Genomic DNA, 20,428 nt, shown 5'->3' with positions numbered 1-20,428 from the left:
ATGATTCTAATATACTAAACATACTTAAGGTGTGAAAATTTCGATAAATATATCCTTATCTTTCCTTGTTTTTCAAGTAAGTGCGTAAAAATAATTTTTGTGTGTGCAAATTGACACCCTTGGATTAAATTATTATTTCATTTGACTTTATATTACTAATCGATAAATTTTGAGTTAGACTAACTTTACTTCTTGAGAAATAATAATTGGAAATTCTAATAACTAATTTAATTGCTAAATAATGTAGGAATTACTAGGAACCTTAATATTCAAGTTTAATCGATAATTATTCGATAAAAATGGTTTAGGTATATTAGGAGTTTAAATCACGCTTGGGGATAACTTTTAGAATTAAGTTAGAATTGAGAAATTAAGTTGAGGCTAGGGAGCAAAGTGAAAAGACTAAAATACCCTTACCTTTCCATGCAAACCAAACAAGACGTCTGACCGCAAATCAAATCACCTCTGTTATTACCAAATCTGTACGCAAACCATTCTCATAAACAGCGGCACCACAAAACCATCCAATCTATCTCACGGCTTAAGACCACAAATTCAGTTTCCTTCTCTGCACAAAACCAAACCACAAATCATTTCTTCCTTTCTAAATACCAAGACACCGCCCACCGTTTCATTTCCTTCTCTGCACACTCCACCGAAACCACTGCAATTTCTCTCCTCAACCATACCATACCTCTTCCTCTGCATTCGACCAAGAGCATCCGAGAGGGAGAGCCACTTGGTGAGCTTCATCCGAGAGCTAGGAGGAGGGAAAGTGAACTGCCAGAAATTTCTCTGGTCCTGCCGTGAGTTGGAGTGAAGCCGGGGAGGAGATCTGCAGGAAGCTTCACCATTTTTCATCTTCATCTCCACCAACTACAACCAACCGAACACAAATCTACCAGCTACACTCAATTCCAGCCGCAACATAGGAAACAAGAACCACCGACTGCACTTGGCCGAGAGTTAGGGAAGAAATTTCTGGAAAATTTTCGTGTGAAAGTTTAGCTGCTATCTGAGGTAATTTTTGGTCTTATTAGGTTGTTTCTTAGTTGAGCAAGCTATATCAGAGATTGCATGTTTAGATTATACAATCGGATGCTGAAATCAAACCATTAGGAAAATTTCTGTTTTGAGAAATTGTTACTGCCGAGAATTTGAGGTGTTATTGCAGCTCCAATTGTGTTTTTATGTGACAATCTGAACATCTAAGTGTCTTTAGCTGAGTGAAAACTTGAAGATTAAGACCATGCATGTTGAATTGGACATTCGGATGAAGTGTTAAAGCAGAGGAAACTTCTGGTTTGGGTTAAGAATTTTCTGCCGAGAGCCTAGCTTAATTATTACAGCTTAACTTGGTTCAATTTTGTTGCTGTCAAACTGATTTCTGGTCTGGATATGATAGCTAGTTAAGTTCAGCAGTTGTACATGTGAAATTTAAGTGTAAAATACAGGATTTAACCGTAGAAAAAAATTGGTTGTGACTAAACAAATGCTGGAAGAATTTCTGGTTTGGCCGAGAGCTTAGCTTAAAAGTTTTGCAGCTTGATTTGGTTTAATGTTGTTGTTTAAACTTATAACCATGATTAGATGATTAATAACAAGTTAATTAGGCTCTGCATGCAGCTAATTAGTTAGTTTAAACCAGAAAAATAAAATAAAAATGCAATCTGTTGCATGTATGTTGTCCGAAGCTAGCTGTGCAGAAATTCTGGAAATTTTGGGAATTTGCAGCTGTTGTTTGAGTTAAATTTTGAATTGGAAATATTAATTAGCTAGATAAGTTTTTGCATGACTATTTTGGGTATCTTAAACCATGTTTTAGCCAAGAAAAATTGGATTTATAAACACTCAAGGGCTGGAAAAATTCTGGATTAGCCGAGGGGTATGATCAGAAATTTCCAGTTTGTTTTCTTTTGGATTTTAAACTATTTCTGGATTTTCTGGATGATTCTAGTCATTGAATGAAATTGGTTTCGAAGTGAAAATTTCTAATAGCTAGCTAAGTGTTTAAATGCTGAATTTGAATATCTAACACCCTGTTTAAACCAAGGGATAAGCTGGACCTAAAGTATACTAGTTGCTGGAATTTCTTATGTGATAATTTAAGATTGAGTTGGGATCTTAACTTGATTTTTAAATTTTTCCCTGAGTTTTGATGGATGGAAATGTATGGAGTTTGTGTTTTGGGGTTCTATAAGAAGTGTATGGATGGTTTGAATAAAAACATTTGGGTGTTAAAAGAGAAAAGGGAGTTTTTCACAAATAAAGAATGAAACTTCAGATTTTCGGATGTCCCTGACCAGTTTCAGTAGAATGCTTATATCTTGATGTAGAAAAATCCGTTTAAGGCGCCGTCGGTGGCATTTGAAACTAGAATCATAGGCCTTTGTCCTGTAGAAATTTCGTATTTTTCCTCCATGTGTACTACTGTCTGTGAATTTTTAAAGTGGACTGTTTTGCATGAATGTCCTGTTTCTTTGTGAAATAGAAATTGGGTTTTGGATTGAGATTTTAGCCTACTTGTGGTTTAAATTCTTGATTAAATTGTGGTTGGAAGTAATTGATTTTGTCAAGGGCTAATGATTGATGAAGCCCTTGGCCATTTGAATGATTTTATAAGTACTACAGGGTGACGAAAGTTAATTGCTGGAATGTCTTGGAGGCTTTACTTTTATTTTTAATTGTTTATGATGGGCTTGCTGAAACCAAGTGCTAATGATTGATGAAGCCTTGGTTGACTATTTTATTTTATTCAGAGATGCACTTGTTGAAATCTGGGGCTAATGATTGACGAAGCTCTAGTAACTTGCTTTATGATTTTTACCATATTTTGAACCATGTTATGACTTCGAAACGGAATCGGAGCGGTGGAAGTTGTATCGACCTTGAGAAATCGAGTAACTGTGATCAAATCAATCAAAAATATTTTTCCAGCTAGTATTATATTATAAAACTCCATATCTAGTGTTTTGCCTAAGACTTTCCAACTCGATAATTTCCTTTAGCTCAAACTAGCCTTGGTAGCTATAGTGAATGAGTTCTATAGCTTTTGGAAACTCTAAGTCGTATTTTAATTCCTTTTCTTTCTTTAAAATTTGTAAATTGGATAGTTAACTATAGGAAAAGTTTCGAATTACGAGTTTTATTAATTTAACGAAAAGCCTGGGAAACTTGCTCGGCAAGAAACCCTATTTTAGAAAAAAAAAATAGTTTTTAGGGATAATTTTTGCAAAGGCCGTAACTTTAAAGAAATGTTCAAAGTAACTTTCTAATATTGATATTAAGAGGTTTATCGAATTATTTCAAGAAAATAATACTAGTTACCCTTTTATAAGAAAAGTAACTCAAGGAAAACTATAAGAAACATCTCTTCTACTTTTGTTAAGTTTCAATCTAAAAGATTCTTGATTTTTCTATGGAAAGTAAATTAATAGTATATTAGATATACTTCAATGACTATAAGCTTAAAAACTAAGTAGAAACTCATAGTTTCAAATTTTGGTTTTTAGGATATTTCGAGGACGCGGAATTCGATTCCCAACTTGATATCTGAACTCCACTCTTGGTGAGTGTCCCTGCTTGTTCTATGCCTACTTGATTAAAGTGCTTTCTTGACTTGATATGTGACAATTGGAAAAATGTTTTTCTGATCCATCGAAGTGGGCAGTGTGTACTTTACCGCACTAGCTCTTTCGAGTGGTGGCTTGCTTGAAATATTTTCGTGAATATCCTGCTTGCACTATCTACATGCTGGACGCCACGTCGCTGGGTGAATCCCTCGACTAGTCTATAATAACCTCATGCTGGACGCCACGTCGCTGGGTGAATCCCTCGACTAGTCTATACTAACCTCATGCTGGACGCAACGTCGTTGGGTGAATCCCTCGACTAGTCTATAAAAATAATAATAATAATAATAATTGTCACGACCCCACCTCCCCCTGAGGCGTACCAAAGGGTTTGGCGGATCGCCTGCCCCGCTCTCGCCAGGACTCACTCACTCAAATCATGTGCACACATCCATGAACCATAAATAACATTCACAATTCAAGCTTATAATTTACATTGATAGAAATCGAGGTACAAAGCCTCAATACACCAAACTAGTTCAAAACGTATACAATCCAAGTACAACATGTTCCATTCGAGGAATAGCGCGAGTACAAGACCAAAAGTCAAAAGTCAAAACAAAAGGCTACGCTAGTCTTTTACAAGTCTCACGCGTCACTCGTACCCCCTGTAAGGAAAACAAATAGCGTGGTATGAGCTAAAAGCCCAGTGAGGTTCCAAATAGCAAATTGACCACTATTTATAAGTACAAGTTTTCGATATAGCAAAGTAACGAGCATGAAGAGTTCATAAAAGTGAGCAATCTCAAAATGAGCGGGTGTAAAAGTTTTCAGAAGACACTATAATCCAATAAACAATAATCATTCCAAAGCATAAGGATACGGATGGCTCTCAGGAGCCAACTTCCATTCATCATCAGGAGCTTGATCACATAGTAGTTGACACTCCGTCAACTTTCAAGTAAAGGAACCAATCCAGTAGAACACCACTTACACTACTCTCCGTCCACCATTCACACCCCCTACTGGCCCAAAATCCTCAATAAACACGGGTGGTAATACTCGAGTATACCGATTAGTCGAGGAGATATCACTCCACTCGACAAAGCAAGAGACCCAGGGCTCGTTACCCAATCGACCAAGCCCCTGCTGGCCCGACTAGAGTAACTCGCCACAGTGTCTGGAATTCCAGGAAGTGCGCGCATCATAACAAGTATGTCAAGTCAATTGCAACGATAAACAAGTGTATATCATGTAAGGGCAAGTGCGATAAAGTACACTCTTGCCCTAACAATTCACGCATGTGACATGTAATCATATTGGCACGTATCAAGTACAAGTATCAAGTTCAATTCAGTATTTGAAAGCACTCACCAAAAGATATAGTGCTTTTACTGGTCACTTTCAGGTTATACTCCGAGTTCGGAGTCCAAATCTGCGATAAAACTCAATTTGAGAACTTTGAAACATGACTAGAGTTCGAAACTTAGACGTTTCGTTCAATAAGAATCAAGAAATTGAAATTCACTCGGACAGTAGTCATGAAACACTTGCTCGTTTTTAAACGATAAAGCTTTGTAACATTTATACTTGAAATTGTCATGTGAGTCGAGAGTACAAGGAAAACGTACTTCGAGCAATCATTATTTCATTTCCCAAGGGTACAAGTTTAGTCAAGTCCTAACGTTTAACATTCAAGAAACATAATAGCCAAAGTCCTCGCTAGTTCAAGTGTTAAGTACTTAACCTTCACCCAAGTCGAAAATATAGTATTCTAGCCCTCGAGTAAAAATTCGGGCAGCATGCCCTTTGTGTTTACCTAATTTTCCAGCCATACAGGCTTCATTGTTTTTCTCAAACACAACCCAACATCATACATATAAGCAATTCAGGTCAAGAGCCGTTCCATAGGCTCACAATATCATAATAATAAGATTCGCATCAATAGCAAGAACAGAAATTCCTTATAGCCAAAAGACAGATTTGACGTATAAAAGCGGAAATAACTTATTCGAGGCTACGCTTATCGGATTAAGACGAAGCCTATGCCGTTTCGAAGCTAAGACTCAGGGCTACAATGTTCATGAAGGTCACTTAGTCCAGTTTCTAATGTAACTTAGTCAAAATCTCAGATTACTAAACCAGAAACCAATTCACCGGCTGTTTAAACGTAGAACACTGTAATGGTCATAACTCAGTGTACACAAGTCCGAATCAGGTTTTCTTTGAGGCATTTTAAAGCTACTTCAGAACACTACAACTTTCATGTTTCGGCCCAGAGCTAAATCAGAATGGATCCTGGTCAAAAATCGTGATAAACTAGACTGAACTGAAGAAACGGACTGCTGGGAAATACTTAAAACAGTAGGGGTATTTTGGATTTTTCACGTCCTACGTTGCTCCGATTGAGCTGAAATTTTGTAGGTACCTATAAAATGCCATTCTATACAACTTTTATTCTTTGACCTAAGGCCAAAACAGCCTCTAACATATAGATAAAAATTCGGACAGAATGTAAGCTAAAATTTCCAGAAATCTGAAATTTGTAGTTTCTAGTGCAACTTTCCCCAATTTCTCACTTCTCACACTACCAAAACATCTTATACAACATTAATTGTAACATACAAGCATCATACAACAATTTGGGCAGAATTTCCCAAACCCTAGTTCATCACATAAAGAGGGAAAAACTTCCAATCATGCTAGCATCCATGATTCCACTACTACTCAAGTTACTAGACTTAATTTCACCAAGATTGAAAGAAAAATTTAGAGAGATATCATCCTCCTTACCTTGATTTGAGTTCTCCAAGTGTAGTCCAAGCTTTCTCTCTCCAAAATTTCACCACCAATCACTAGCTAATCACCCAAGGAGAAGTTTAATCGGTTTAGTTCTTTGGATTTCTCACTTTGTAGCTTGAATCAAGAAGAAATGAAGAAATTTCTCCCTTGTTCTTCTTCTCTCTCTCTCTCGGCTCCCTTGGCAGAAAATGAAGAGAAATGGAGCTAAGTTTGTCTTATGATAAAGCCAAAAGGATTAGAACTAATGGTGTCCACAAGTTGCCCAACACTTGGCCCAATCTTGGCCACTAATTTTTCTCTTTCTTTCCCTTGCTTTCTAGCCACTAATTTCGGTCCCCTTAGCTGTAATATAAGAAGATATTTTGCTCAATTGTCAATGAGCTTGTAGGGTAAGAAAAATGGTGGTCAAGCAGTGCGTTCAATCGGTAATGCGCGGGACCCGCCGGATCGCGCCGTTTTTCTTAAAAACTCACGTACTAGGTTTTTCACTTCCCATTCACTAACCTTATATCATTGCCACTAGTCACATATTATTTCTCACTTAAAAGTCACTTTTAATCCCCAAATTAATTCTTACTCTGTACCGAAAATTCATCCGGCGGAAAATCGCGAAAATCCTAATTTTGCTCCAAACTTAAAACTGAAGCGTAAAACCCTATTTTCTAGGTCTATTTACTCTTAGTGTGAAATATTTGGGTAATGGCCTTTGATAAAAACTAATTTTCAAATAAAAGGGTATTTTTGAGGAAAAATACAAGGAATTTGCGAGTCCTCACAATAATAATAATAATAATAATGAATCTACATGGACTTTAGATAGTGAAAGTTGATGGAGGGTCAACTGCGGGTAATTTTGATCAAGCGAGGAAAATGGCTCCTGAGAGCCCCTGTATCCTACCCTGTGCTGTTATACGCTTTCCTACTTGTGAATATAAGTTTGAAGCTATTATTTGCTATTCGTTTATATGATTGCATGTCTGGGCACTACTGAGCTTTAGCTCACTCCATGTTTATTTGTTTTCCTTACAGGATGGGAAGTTTGAAAGCATTTGAGCAGCTTATATTTCCTATGAATGTACTTGAACAACTTGAATTTAAATTTCGGTTTGTAATGAATTCTTCGTTAAGCACTGTACCTTTTATTTTTGGTTGCCACTTGAAGCTGGAAAAGTGTAACTCTAAGTCTGGTATCCGGCTTGTATGAACGTATTTGTGTGGTATGGCTTTAATCCTTGTAAGTAACGCACGAAGTGTTTAAGAGCCGTCGATTGGCTATCTTATAAATGTTGTTATCTTTGAAGTTAAATGAGGATTTAGTTTATTCTTCGGAAGGATTTGGGCTAGATTGCTTGTGTGAATCCTGGCGAGAGCTAGGCAGACGGCCTGCCAACCCTCTGGTTCGCCTTAGGGGAAAGTGGGGTCGTCACAGGTGGTATCAGAGCTCCTATCGAGCTCAAACCGGGAAAAGGTTCTCGGACCGTGGGGAAAGGCCTATTAAGTGTCGAACTAAGTACTATTGCTAAGGGAATTAGATATGTACGTTGGGTAGGAATCTCAAATATAGGTGATTCATGCTTGGGACTGGCCAGCTTGAGTTGTGAATCATCTTATTTTCGGATTCTTGTACCCGAGTACGAAACATTACATTTAATAGAGTATTTGCAATTGAAACGAATCCAGTATACTGCATTATGACGTGACTAGAAAGCACGAGTAATTTTGGAAAAATGAAATGAAAGGACCAAGTCTAGCTTTTGAAAGTTAAAGGTGAAGAGCCAATAGTGAGACCTTGAAGATTAGTGCCAATTCTGTTTTTGAGATGAATTTGCCATGTGAGGTGAGTTCTTGATGACATTGTGGCTTCTTAAGTTTTATTGGAGGATTATTTGGGGCTAATGTCCAACAGGATAAAGATAACTAGTTGTTAGGTTATTAGAAAAGCCAATGTATGAAATGTTTGAGATCATTTAGAATACCTAAGAGCCATAGATGTACTTAAGTAATGATCATATTATTTGATTTGACACTAGACATAGTAGATCTACAATTTACTAAGGAAATTTGATTAGTGTCACTACGAGGGGGTCTAGTGGGATTGTCCAGGACTAAACTAATGAAGGTTAAGTTGAATCTAAACTAAGGGTTAGGCTATTAGCTATGTGGTTATAATAATTTGTGTATTGTTGTATTGTTTCCTTTCATGCTTATAAAGATTGAAGTTTGAGTTATGTATGAAAATATTGAATGTATTCGTGAATTATCTAGCTTTTGAAGTTGTATGAATTTGGTATGCAATGTGACTTATATTGTGAATATATAATTTGATGATTACGTGTTTAATTTTTGTAACGCTGTAATATTTATTAGTCCCGGGAATTAAATAACTACTAACCTGAGTGAATTTTGGTAACCAAAGTGGTGTATAGAACTATGAGATTAAAAAAAAAAAAATGCAGAAAAAGTACCCCGATTTATTTCTTTAGAAAGTGTGAATTTTGAGGACAAAATTCATTGTAAGGAGGGGAGGATGTGAGAACCCTGAAAAATATATATAAACTAGTGCATATTTTATTTGCATTTCTTTTATTCCTTAATAATTTCTAGCATTACTTTTACTTGTTCGCAATTAAGTACGTAAAAATAGGTTTATGTGAAAAATAATATAATTTTCCTAAGTTATGAAATTTCTTGGTTTTGTTAGACTAAATTAATATCTTTAGGGTTAGATTAATTTTTCGCCCTAATATTAAATGTAAGAATACTTAAGTCTTTAATCCTAAAGTAATGATACTTGAGTAAATAGAATTACGATCTCAAAATAAATTATTTAATTCCTACGATTAATTTCAATTAGTTGCTAATGTTAAATGTTAATAAGAATTTCCGTGTTAAGATAAAAACCAATGAGCTTTAGATAAATATGATTCTAATATACTAAACATACTTAAGGTGTGAAAATTTCGATAAATATATCCTTATCTTTCCTTGTTTTTCAAGTAAGTGCGTAAAAATAATTTTTGTGTGTGCAAATTGACACCCTTGGATTAAATTATTATTTCATTTGACTTTATATTACTAATCGATAAATTTTGAGTTAGACTAACTTTACTTCTTGAGAAATAATAATTGGAAATTCTAATAACTAATTTAATTGCTAAATAATGTAGGAATTACTAGGAACCTTAATATTCAAGTTTAATCGATAATTATTCGATAAAAATGGTTTAGGTATATTAGGAGTTTAAATCACGCTTGGGGATAATTTTTAGAATTAAGTTAGAATTGAGAAATTAAGTTGAGGCTAGGGAGCAAAGTGAAAAGACTAAAATACCCTTACCTTTCCATGCAAACCAAACAAGACGTCTGACCGCAAATCAAATCACCTCTGTTATTACCAAATCTGTACGCAAACCATTCTCATAAACAGCGGCACCACAAAACCATCCAATCTATCTCACGGCTTAAGACCACAAATTCAGTTTACCACAAATCATTTCTTCCTTTCTAAATACCAAGACACCGCCCATCGTTTCATTTCCTTCTCTGCACACTCCACCGAAACCACTGCAATTTCTCTCCTCAACCATACCATACCTCTTCCTCTGCATTCGACCAAGAGCATCCGAGAGGGAGAGCCACTTGGTGAGCTTTATCCGAGAGCTAGGAGGAGGGAAAGTGAACTGCCAGAAATTTCTCTGGTCCTGCCGTGAGTTGGAGTGAAGTCGGGGAGGAGATCTGCAGGAAGCTTCACCATTTTTCATCTTCATCTCCACCAACTACAACCAACCGAACACAAATCTACCAGCTACACTCAATTCCAGCCGCAACATAGGAAACAAGAACCACCGACTGCACTTGGCCGAGAGTTAGGGAAGAAATTTCTGGAAAATTTTCGTGTGAAAGTTTAGCTGCTATCTGAGGTAATTTTTGGTCTTATTAGGTTGTTTCTTAGTTGAGCAAGCTATATCAGAGATTGCATGTTTAGATTATACAATCGGATGCTGAAATCAAACCATTAGGAAAATTTCTGTTTTGAGAAATTGTTACTGCCGAGAATTTGAGGTGTTATTGCAGCTCCAATTGTGTTTTTATGTGAAAATCTGAACATCTAAGTGTCTTTAGCTGAGTGAAAACTTGAAGATTAAGACCATGCATGTTGAATTGGACATTCGGATGAAGTGTTAAAGCAGAGGAAACTTCTGGTTTGGGTTAAGAATTTTCTGCCGAGAGCCTAGCTTAATTATTACAGCTTAACTTGGTTCAATTTTGTTGCTGTCAAACTGATTTCTGGTCTGGATATGATAGCTAGTTAAGTTCAGCAGTTGTACATGTGAAATTTAAGTGTAAAATACAGGATTTAACCGTAGAAAAAAATTGGTTGTGACTAAACAAATGCTGGAAGAATTTCTGGTTTGGCCGAGAGCTTAGCTTAAAAGTTTTGCAGCTTGATTTGGTTTAATGTTGTTGTTTAAACTTATAACCATGATTAGATGATTAATAACAAGTTAATTAGGCTCTGCATGCAGCTAATTAGTTATTTTAAACCAGAAAAATAAAATAAAAATGCAATCTGTTGCATGTATGTTGTCCGAAGCTAGCTGTGCAGAAATTCTGGAAATTTTGGGAATTTGCAGCTGTTGTTTGTGTTAAATTTTGAATTGGAAATATTAATTAGCTAGATAAGTTTTTGCATGACTATTTTGGGTATCTTAAACCATGTTTTAGCCAAGAAAAATTGGATTTATAAACACTCAAGGGCTGGAAAAATTCTGGATTAGCCGAGGGGTATGATCAGAAATTTCCAGTTTGTTTTCTTTTGGATTTTAAACTATTTCTGGATTTTCTGGATGATTCTAGTCATTGAATGAAATTGGTTTCGAAGTGGAAATTTCTAATAGCTAGCTAAGTGTTTAAATGCTGAATTTGAATATCTAACACCCTGTTTAAACCAAGGGATAAGCTGGACCTAAAGTATACTAGTTGCTGGAATTTCTTATGTGATAATTTAAGATTGAGTTGGGATCTTAACTTGATTTTTAAATTTTTCCCTGAGTTTTGATGGATGGAAATGTATGGAGTTTGTGTTTTGGGGTTCTATAAGAAGTGTATGGATGGTTTGAATAAAAACATTTGGGTGTTAAAAGAGAAAAGGGAGTTTTTCACAAATAAAGAATGAAACTTCAGATTTTCGGATGTCCCTGACCAGTTTCAGTAGAATGCTTATATCTTGATGTAGAAAAATCCGTTTAAGGCGCCGTCGGTGGCATTTGAAACTAGAATCATAGGCCTTTGTCCTGTAGAAATTTCGTATTTTTCCTCCATGTGTACTACTGTCTGTGAATTTTTAAAGTGGACTGTTTTGCATGAATGTCCTGTTTCTTTGTGAAATAGAAATTGGGTTTTGGATTGAGATTTTAGCCTACTTGTGGTTTAAATTCTTGATTAAATTGTGGTTGGAAGTAATTGATTTTGTCAAGGGCTAATGATTGATGAAGCCCTTGGCCATTTGAATGATTTTATAAGTACTACAGGGTGACGAAAGTTAATTGCTGGAATGTCTTGGAGGCTTTACTTTTATTTTTAATTGTTTATGATGGGCTTGCTGAAACCAAGTGCTAATGATTGATGAAGCCTTGGTTGACTATTTTATTTTATTCAGAGATGCACTTGTTGAAATCTGGGGCTAATGATTGACGAAGCCCTAGTAACTTGCTTTATGATTTTTACCATATTTTGAACCATGTTATGACTTCGAAACGGAATCGGAGCGGTGGAAGTTGTATCGACCTTGAGAAATCGAGTAACTGTGATCAAATCAATCAAAAATATTTTTCCAGCTAGTATTATATTATAAAACTCCATATCTAGTGTTTTGCCTAAGACTTTCCAACTCGATAATTTCCTTTAGCTCAAACTAGCCTTGGTAGCTATAGTGAATGAGTTCTATAGCTTTTGGAAACTCTAAGTCGTATTTTAATTCCTTTTCTTTCTTTAAAATTTGTAAATTGGATAGTTAACTATAGGAAAAGTTCCGAATTACGAGTTTTATTAATTTAGCGAAAAGCCTGGGAAACTTGCTCGGCAAGAAACCCTATTTTAGAAAAAAAAAAATAGTTTTTAGGGATAATTTTTGCAAAGGCCGTAACTTTAAAGAAATGTTCAAAGTAACTTTCTAACATTGATATTAAGAGGTTTATCGAATTATTTCAAGAAAATAGTACTAGTTACCCTTTTATAAGAAAAGTAACTCAAGGAAAACTATAAGAAACATCTCTTCTACTTTTGTTAAGTTTCAATCTAAAAGATTCTTGATTTTTCTATGGAAAGTAAATTAATAGTATATTAGATATACTTCAATGACTATAAGCTTAAAAACTAAGTAGAAACTCATAGTTTCAAATTTTGGTTTTTAGGATATTTCGAGGACGCGGAATTCGATTCCCAACTTGATATCTGAACTCCACTCTTGGTGAGTGTCCCTGCTTGTTCTATGCCTACTTGATTAAAGTGCTTTCTTGACTTGATATGTGACAATTGGAAAAATGTTTTTCTGATCCATCGAAGTGGGCAGTGTGTACTTTACCGCACTAGCTCTTTCGAGTGGTGGCTTGCTTGAAATATTTTCGTGAATATCCTGCTTGCACTATCTACATGCTGGACGCCACGTCGCTGGGTGAATCCCTCGACTAGTCTATAATAACCTCATGCTGGACGCCACGTCGCTGGGTGAATCCCTCGACTAGTCTATAATAACCTCATGCTGGACGCCACGTCGCTGGGTGAATCCCTCGACTAGTCTATAACCTCATGCTGGACGCCACGTCGCTGGGTGAATCCCTCGACTAGTCTATACTAACCTCATGCTGGACGCAACGTCGTTGGGTGAATCCCTCGACTAGTCTATAAAAATAATAATAATAATAATAATAATAATAATAATAATAATAATGAATCTACATGGACTTTAGATAGTGAAAGTTGATGGAGGGTCAACTGCGGGTAATTTTGATCAAGCGAGGAAAATGGCTCCTGAGAGCCTCTGTATCCTACCCTGTGCTGTTATACGCTTTCCTACTTGTGAATATAAGTTTGAAGCTATTATTTGCTATTCGTTTATATGATTGCATGTCTGGGCACCACTGAGCTTTAGCTCACTCAATGTTTATTTGTTTTCCTTACAGGATGGGAAGTTTGAAAGCATTTGAGCAGCTTATATTTCCTATGAATGTACTTGAACAACTTGAATTTAAATTTCGGTTTGTAATGAATTCTACGTTAAGCACTGTACCTTTTATTTTTGGTTGCCACTTGAAGCTGGAAAAGTGTAACCCTAAGTCTGGTATCCGGCTTGTATGAACGTATTTGTGTGGTATGGCTTTAATCCTTGTAAGTAACGCACGAAGTGTTTAAGAGCCGTCGATTGGCTATCTTATAAATGTTGTTATCTTTGAAGTTAAATGAGGATTTAGTTTATTCTTCGGAAGGATTTGGGCTAGATTGCTTGTGTGAGTCCTGGCGAGAGCTAGGCAGACGGCCCGCCAACCCTCTGGTTCGCCTTAGGGGAAAGTGGGGTCGTCACATCAATAACATAGGAAAGAGAGCTACTGACTTTTCTGGGGTTCTGCATAGGTTTTGCCATGACCTTGGTGACTGATCCCTTTGTATTTGAGCATCTGCTGTGAAATGTGGCTCCATTCGATTTTACCCATTTTTTGTTGGGTTTACAGTTGGTTCTAACGATAAAATTGCCAATTCCCATCAATTGTCCTTAATTGGCCAAAATTACATAACTTTGAGGATGAAATGTGTTTTGGGTGAAACTTTGAGGATGAAATTGGTCAACAACCCAAACTTTGAGGATGAAAAGTGCATTTTTCCCTAAGTCACATGGTCCATTTTTGTATAGTCAAAATAGAACTTGCTTAAACAGTCACATAAATCATTCAATCGAAAATAATTCAGATTAACACGTAAAAATATAATCGATGACAAAAAATTTCACTTTAAACTTTTGAAATTTTAGAAGGGTAAGTACTACCTACTTTTGTCTGGCTGCTCGAGTGGAACTACTTTAGATCTTTTAAACTTATGTCGTACCTATCAAATACATAGGTTTCCTAATTAGTTGATATTTCCTGCAGATACATAAATATACAAACTCTGAGCAAGTCGAAGATTCATGTTTAGGCCATTATATGAACCCTAGTAGCATTTTCCCCAAATTGGACGATTCCTATTTTTGGAAAGTTTCCTAAATTGGAAAGTTTCTTAATTTAGAAAGTTCTCCTTTTTGTAAAGTTTCCTAATTTAGAAGAAAATAATTATTCATAATCATATTTATTATCTTGACTATTATCTTACTATACATATTTATGATTTATTATTATCCATTATTATTATCAGTGTTATCGTTAGTATCGTTATTATTGTTATTATGATTGTAAGTGCTTTGTTTAACCACTTAGGACTTATCTTACATTGTATAAATTAATCTGATAAGGCTAGATTAAGATATTTTGGATTTCTATCTAAGTATCCTAGACTTAATTAATTAAGTATAAGCTTAAATGGCTAATCTTTAACTCCGAAAATTATCTTTAGGTTGGGTTTTGAAATTTAGTTCCTATGTTAGTCCATAAAAGATGGCCTAGTTATTTCAAAATTTATTTACTGTATATTCACTAAGCCCATGCTATCTTTCTAATCCAAATATACTTGCCATTATACATAAATATATATATATGTTTACTTATTTATTATAATCATTACTATTGATTAAAATTTTTTTTTTCCTATTGCCTTGCACTCCACTGGCGTTGCCAAAGCTTTTGTCAAGCTTTGGCAGCGCCGCCATTCTTGACTTCTACTTCCTTTTTTTTTTCCTCTGGTTGGCCGAAAGTCCAACCTTGGCAATTGGTTCCTCTGTGGCCAACCATGCGTTGGCGACTTTCTCCCTTTTTTTTTTTTTTTCATTCAGTTGGCTGATAGGCCAACATTTTCATGTCGCCAGCCCTATGCTGGCGGCTTTTCTTTTCCTCCTTTCTTTTTTTTTTCCAGCAGCCGCCGCTGCTCTTCCCCTCTTTCTTTTTCTTCTTCTTTTTTTTTTAATAGCTTTCCAACAATTTGTAACCCTATTCATCCCATAACTAGAATTTAATACCCTAATCCTACTAATCCAAACCCAAATCTTCCTAAATTACTCATGCAGGCATAAATATTGTGAGAACCTTGAAAAAAAAATATACATATAGGTATATATATATATACTTGTCGCATTTGCATCTTTGACTTTTAATAAATTTTATTATTGTTGGTTCTTAGATAAGTATGTAAAAATAAGTTTAAAGTTGCAAATAAGTTAATTGTGCAAAATATTGGGTTATTTGAATTTTTGCCAAATTAAGTTAATATTTCTTGACATAGAGTGTTTTATTACTTTAATATTAATTCCTTGAATTTCAATAGCTAATTTTAAGTATTAATAATGTTAGGTGTTAACGGGAACTTAGAATTAAGACGAAATCGTTTTAGGTCAAAACTCTTTATAATTAAACTTAGGACGTTGAATCTCGATAATTTAATTTTTGCGAGACTAGTATGCTAGTAGGCTATCAAATTTCATTTGGGGTGAAATCTTGGAGTTAGTTTACAAATGAGGGACCTAAGTGGAAGGTCGAACAAGATGTTAAAAGACCAAATTAGCCTTCCTCCATTTCAAATTCACCATGCAGCCATGGAACCATCTTGAACGAGCTTCAATTCCAAACACTTCCAATTTCTGCCGGGTCCATTTTCCACTCTTCATTCCAGCACCTGCCATCTCTAATGCTGACTCAACTCCACTTAAAACACTCCACTATATCAACTGCATTCCACTACAACAACATTTCAATTCTATTCCTTCCTCCTGCCGTGAGCCGAGAATGGAGTAAGAGAGAGAGGGAGCCGAGTTCTTCATTTTCCTTTCTTCCTGTCCGCAAGCTATAAAAAAAAAATGGGACTGGCTGTTCATTCTTCCTTCCATCCGTGAGCTAGTGAAGAGTCTGAGGCCAAACTTCCTCCATTCTAGTTGCAAGCTTGAGCAGGGAAGAGGGAGAGCTGACGGGCTGCATTTCTGGACTGTCCGAGAAGAAAAAATTTGCAGCTGCTATCCGTGTGAGTTGAGCCCCAAGTTGAGGTAATTTCTGGACCTAGACTAGTTGTTTAGGGGTAGATGATGTTGATTATAAGCATGCATGTGGTGGTTGTGTGTGGTTGGATGATAGATTAAGTCACAAGAAAAACTGATTGTGAAGGAATTGGAGTTGCCGAATGAGTAAGCTGGAAATTTGCGGCTTGAGTTGGCCAATTTGGGATAATTTGAGTTAAATGTGTTTTTAGCTAGCCAAAATCTGGGTGATTGAGCTTTGCATGAGGATAATTAGCCTTGATTAAGCAAGAAAGTTGTAGGAACACAAAATCTGCTTGCATGCAAGCTAACCGAGAAGGACCAAATGAATCTCTGGTTGGATGATAATTTTTTTTTATGTTGTCCGCACTTGGTTTGGATCAAAACTGATAAATAGTTAATTATTTTGATCATGCATGAAGCTGATGTGAGTCGTGGTTAAGGAAAAAGAAAAAAAAAAGAAAGTGATGAAATCTGAAATTTGCGGCCGAGAGAAGGGGTTGAACATTTGATTAGTTTTCTTCGAATTCGTAGCTAAGATTTTCGTACGGGATGTTTAAGGTTTGCTTGTAGCTTGCTAATCACCTTTTGCATGTTGAGTTGAAGTAAAAATTGAAGAAAACTAGGGACAAAAGCTCTATAAGTAAACTACTATATTGCTGGAATTTTTCTTGGTTGTCAGAACAAGGGGAAAAATCTGAATTTTTGGAATTTTTTTTTTGTGAGTAAGCTAACCGTGACTTTCTTTTATGTTTGAGTTAATTTCTGGTTGATTGTGGTAAGGAATGATTGTATGTTGTCAAGAGCTAATGATTGATGAAGCTCTTGGCCATTTGAGTAATTTTTGCAAGAGTTTAATTTTTGGTGAGTTTATTCAAGTAGTTGGCTGAAATGTACTTGGAAGGTCCATGGTTTGTGATTTGGGATTGTTTTGATACCTTGGACTTCCTTTGTTGAATTTTGTTTGGAATTGAATCTGTTGATACCTAGGGCTAATGATTGATGAAACCCTAGTGAAATTGATGTTTGGTTTGTGATTTTACTATATTGGTGATTTGGAATTCAAAGTGCAAATGAGTTGGAATCGTGAAGTCCGTTTTGGTCTTTTGAATTCGAGTAGTTGATCAAGCTTTATTGAAATATTTTATCTTAATATCAAGATATAGAAATTGAGTATAGTACGATAAAACTAAAATTTAAATGTCGGGATTTTTAAAAAACCTTGCTAACTAATTAATTCTTTTCTTTGCTTAAACCAGTTCTAGTATTTTTAAGAAATAATTGTATTAACTTCCAAACTTTAAGTTTTTCATAAAATTATCCTTGACTAGTTATTTTAGAGGAAAATTGTTAAAAATACTAGATTTGAATAATTTCAAATAAAAGGCATGAAAAACTTGTTCGGCAAGAAAAATTGTTTGAATTAAATTGGTTGTAGTTGTACCTCTAGAAAGAAAAGTAGTTTTAAAGGAATCATACGAAATATTTTATTACTTTACTAGCTTTAATTCTAAGAGATTTATTGATTTATTCCGAGAAAATAAATTAGTTTTATACCAGATAATTTTCTGTATTTAAACCAAGAGTTTGTATAGTGAAACTTATAGTTTTTTTTAAAACTTGGTTTTCTAGGGTTTAGCAAGGACGTGGGCTTCGATTCCCAGCTTGACTTTTGAGCTTCACTTTTAGTGAGTGTCTGTGCTTGTTCTATGACTAAAGTGTTAAAGTGCTTTCTTGACTTGTTATGTGATAATTGGAAAGTGGTTTTCCTGAACCATCGAAGTGGCAGTGTGTACTTTATCGCACTAACCTTTCGAGTGGTGACTTGCTTGAAATGTTTTCTCGAATATCTTGCAATTGTTGACTGGAGCGTGGACTCGTCAACTAATCTACCAGGCAGGGGAATGTACCACACCTTAAGGTGGGAGGGCCTCCTATCCTGACTTGGTAAAAACGTGTTGTGACGTCGTTGGCTGAATCCCTCGACTAGTTTATAATTGTGACGTCGTTGGGTGAATCCCTAGACTAGTTTACAAAAAGGTATACTCGAGTAATACCAAACTCTCTCGTGAGAAGAACGGGCCCGGTGGGAGTAAGTTGGTTGGAGCGTGTTAAGAAAAAAAAATAATGAATCTACATGGACTTTAGATAGTGAGAGTTGACGGAGGGTCAACTGCGGTTAATTTTGATTGAGAGTGGGGAAAATGGCTCCTGAGAGCCCTGTATCCTACCCTGTGCTGTTATACGCTTTTCTACTTGCTGAATTTAAGCTTGAAGTTATGATTTACTATTTGTGTTATATGATTGCATGTTTTGGGGCACCACTGAGCTTTAGCTCACCACACGATATTTGTTTTTCTTAACAGGTTTTGGCATTCGAGAGATTTGAAGTCTGCTTTGAGCTTTTGTAAATGTTGTTTCGAATCGTCTGTGTATCTTTTGTTTTGGGTTGCCACTTGAAGCTGGAAAAGTGCAAACCCTAAGTTTTGGCTTGTATATATATATTTGAACTTTACGAATTCACCGTGTGGTTTATAATATATTTTTGTAGTTATGTGTTGAGCTGGTTGGGGGTGTGTTTAAGAGTCAACGTTCGGATGTCCAATGGCAATGTTATCTCTGAAGTTAATGTGTTCTTAGTATTCTGGTTGTAAAGGCTTGGCTTGTTCGGGAGACGTATGGTGTTTTGGTTTAAGTTATACGTGGATAATTAGTCGGTTTGCTTGCGTGAGTCCTGGTGAGAGTTAGGCAGGCGACCCGCCAACCCTCTGGTTCGCCTTAGGGAGAAGTGGGGCCGCCACAAATATATCTCAATGTACATACACACGTGTAAGGATCGAAGACAACCTAAGAGGGGGGGTGAATTAGGCTTTCAAAAAAACCTGCTAAGCTATAGTCCACTTTTTCACAGACTACCTTTCTTTTCTCAAATACCTCCCAATGAATGAGATAGCACAAGAGCACAAGTATTCGTGAGATGAAGAGAAGAACAGTTTATGTAGAAAAGCAGTAAATGAAAGTAAAGAAACAAACCAGGCTTCAAACACAACTGAGGTTTGAACACCACTTTTATATACCAAGTTACTTCAAGTCGAACAAACTTGCAACCAATCTTTTGTGTACAAGGAAGGGATCACTTCCTTCTTGCCCCAAACCACACTTGGTCTGTGAGAACCCTGAAAATACACATATAAATATCAGTGCATATTTCATTTGCATTTTAATTCTTTAATAAATTTTAGCACTAAATCTAATTGTTTTTAAATAAGTACGTATAAATAAACGTTATGTGCAAAATAAAAGAATTGTGCGAAACTATTAAACTTCTTAGTTTTGTTACATTAAACTTATATTTCGATGGTAAATTATTTCATTGATTTAACAATTAATTTCTTTGAATTCTAGTATTGTAATTAATTGTTTTGAAATAAAGTGTAAAGATAATTTTTATGTAACAAATAATATGATTGTGCCCAATATTGAATTATTCGGTATTGCTATACTAAAGTAATAACTCTTGAGTTATAGTAAGTTTACGCTTTAAAAATAAATTCCTTTATGCTTAATTAATGACACTTGAGTCGATAACCTTACTATCTTAAAACAAATTATTTAAATTCCAATGACTAACTCCAATTAGTTGCTAACCTTAAGTGTTAATAAGGTTTGAGCTAATGAATATCAAGAATGTTAAAGTTATATTAAGGTCAAACTTGATTTTTATAGTTTAGTTAATAAAGTAAGAATGTTAGGATTTACTAGGAACCTTAATATTAAATTGTAATCGATAAATATTCGATAAAAACGGTTCAAGTATACTAGTGTATAATTAGGCCTTAAAATCACACTTGGGGATAATTGTTGGAATTAAGTTAGAATTGAGATT

At 35.5% G+C, this 20,428-nt stretch overlaps 2 long non-coding RNA genes across 2 annotated transcripts; both read left to right on the top strand.

Moving 5' to 3' along the window:
* Positions 1-493: 493 nt before the first annotated feature.
* On the top strand, positions 494-7,680 carry LOC113743593 (uncharacterized). The gene is made up of 3 exons (XR_003461137.2): positions 494-1,020; positions 3,513-3,568; positions 7,404-7,680. It is a non-coding gene; the product is annotated as an uncharacterized lncRNA (long non-coding RNA).
* A 2,182-nt stretch (positions 7,681-9,862) lies between these two features.
* Positions 9,863-13,832, top strand: LOC113743569 (uncharacterized). Its single transcript, XR_003461131.2, has 3 exons — positions 9,863-10,294; positions 12,788-12,843; positions 13,556-13,832. It is a non-coding gene; the product is annotated as an uncharacterized lncRNA (long non-coding RNA).
* Positions 13,833-20,428: the final 6,596 nt, after the last annotated feature.

This window comes from Coffea arabica, chromosome 5e, assembly GCF_036785885.1.
Source record: "Coffea arabica cultivar ET-39 chromosome 5e, Coffea Arabica ET-39 HiFi, whole genome shotgun sequence".
In the NCBI taxonomy this organism is placed as follows: domain Eukaryota; kingdom Viridiplantae; phylum Streptophyta; class Magnoliopsida; order Gentianales; family Rubiaceae; genus Coffea; species Coffea arabica.
Note: the sequence above shows the minus strand (reverse complement) of the source record. Positions and strands in the feature narration are given on the sequence as shown.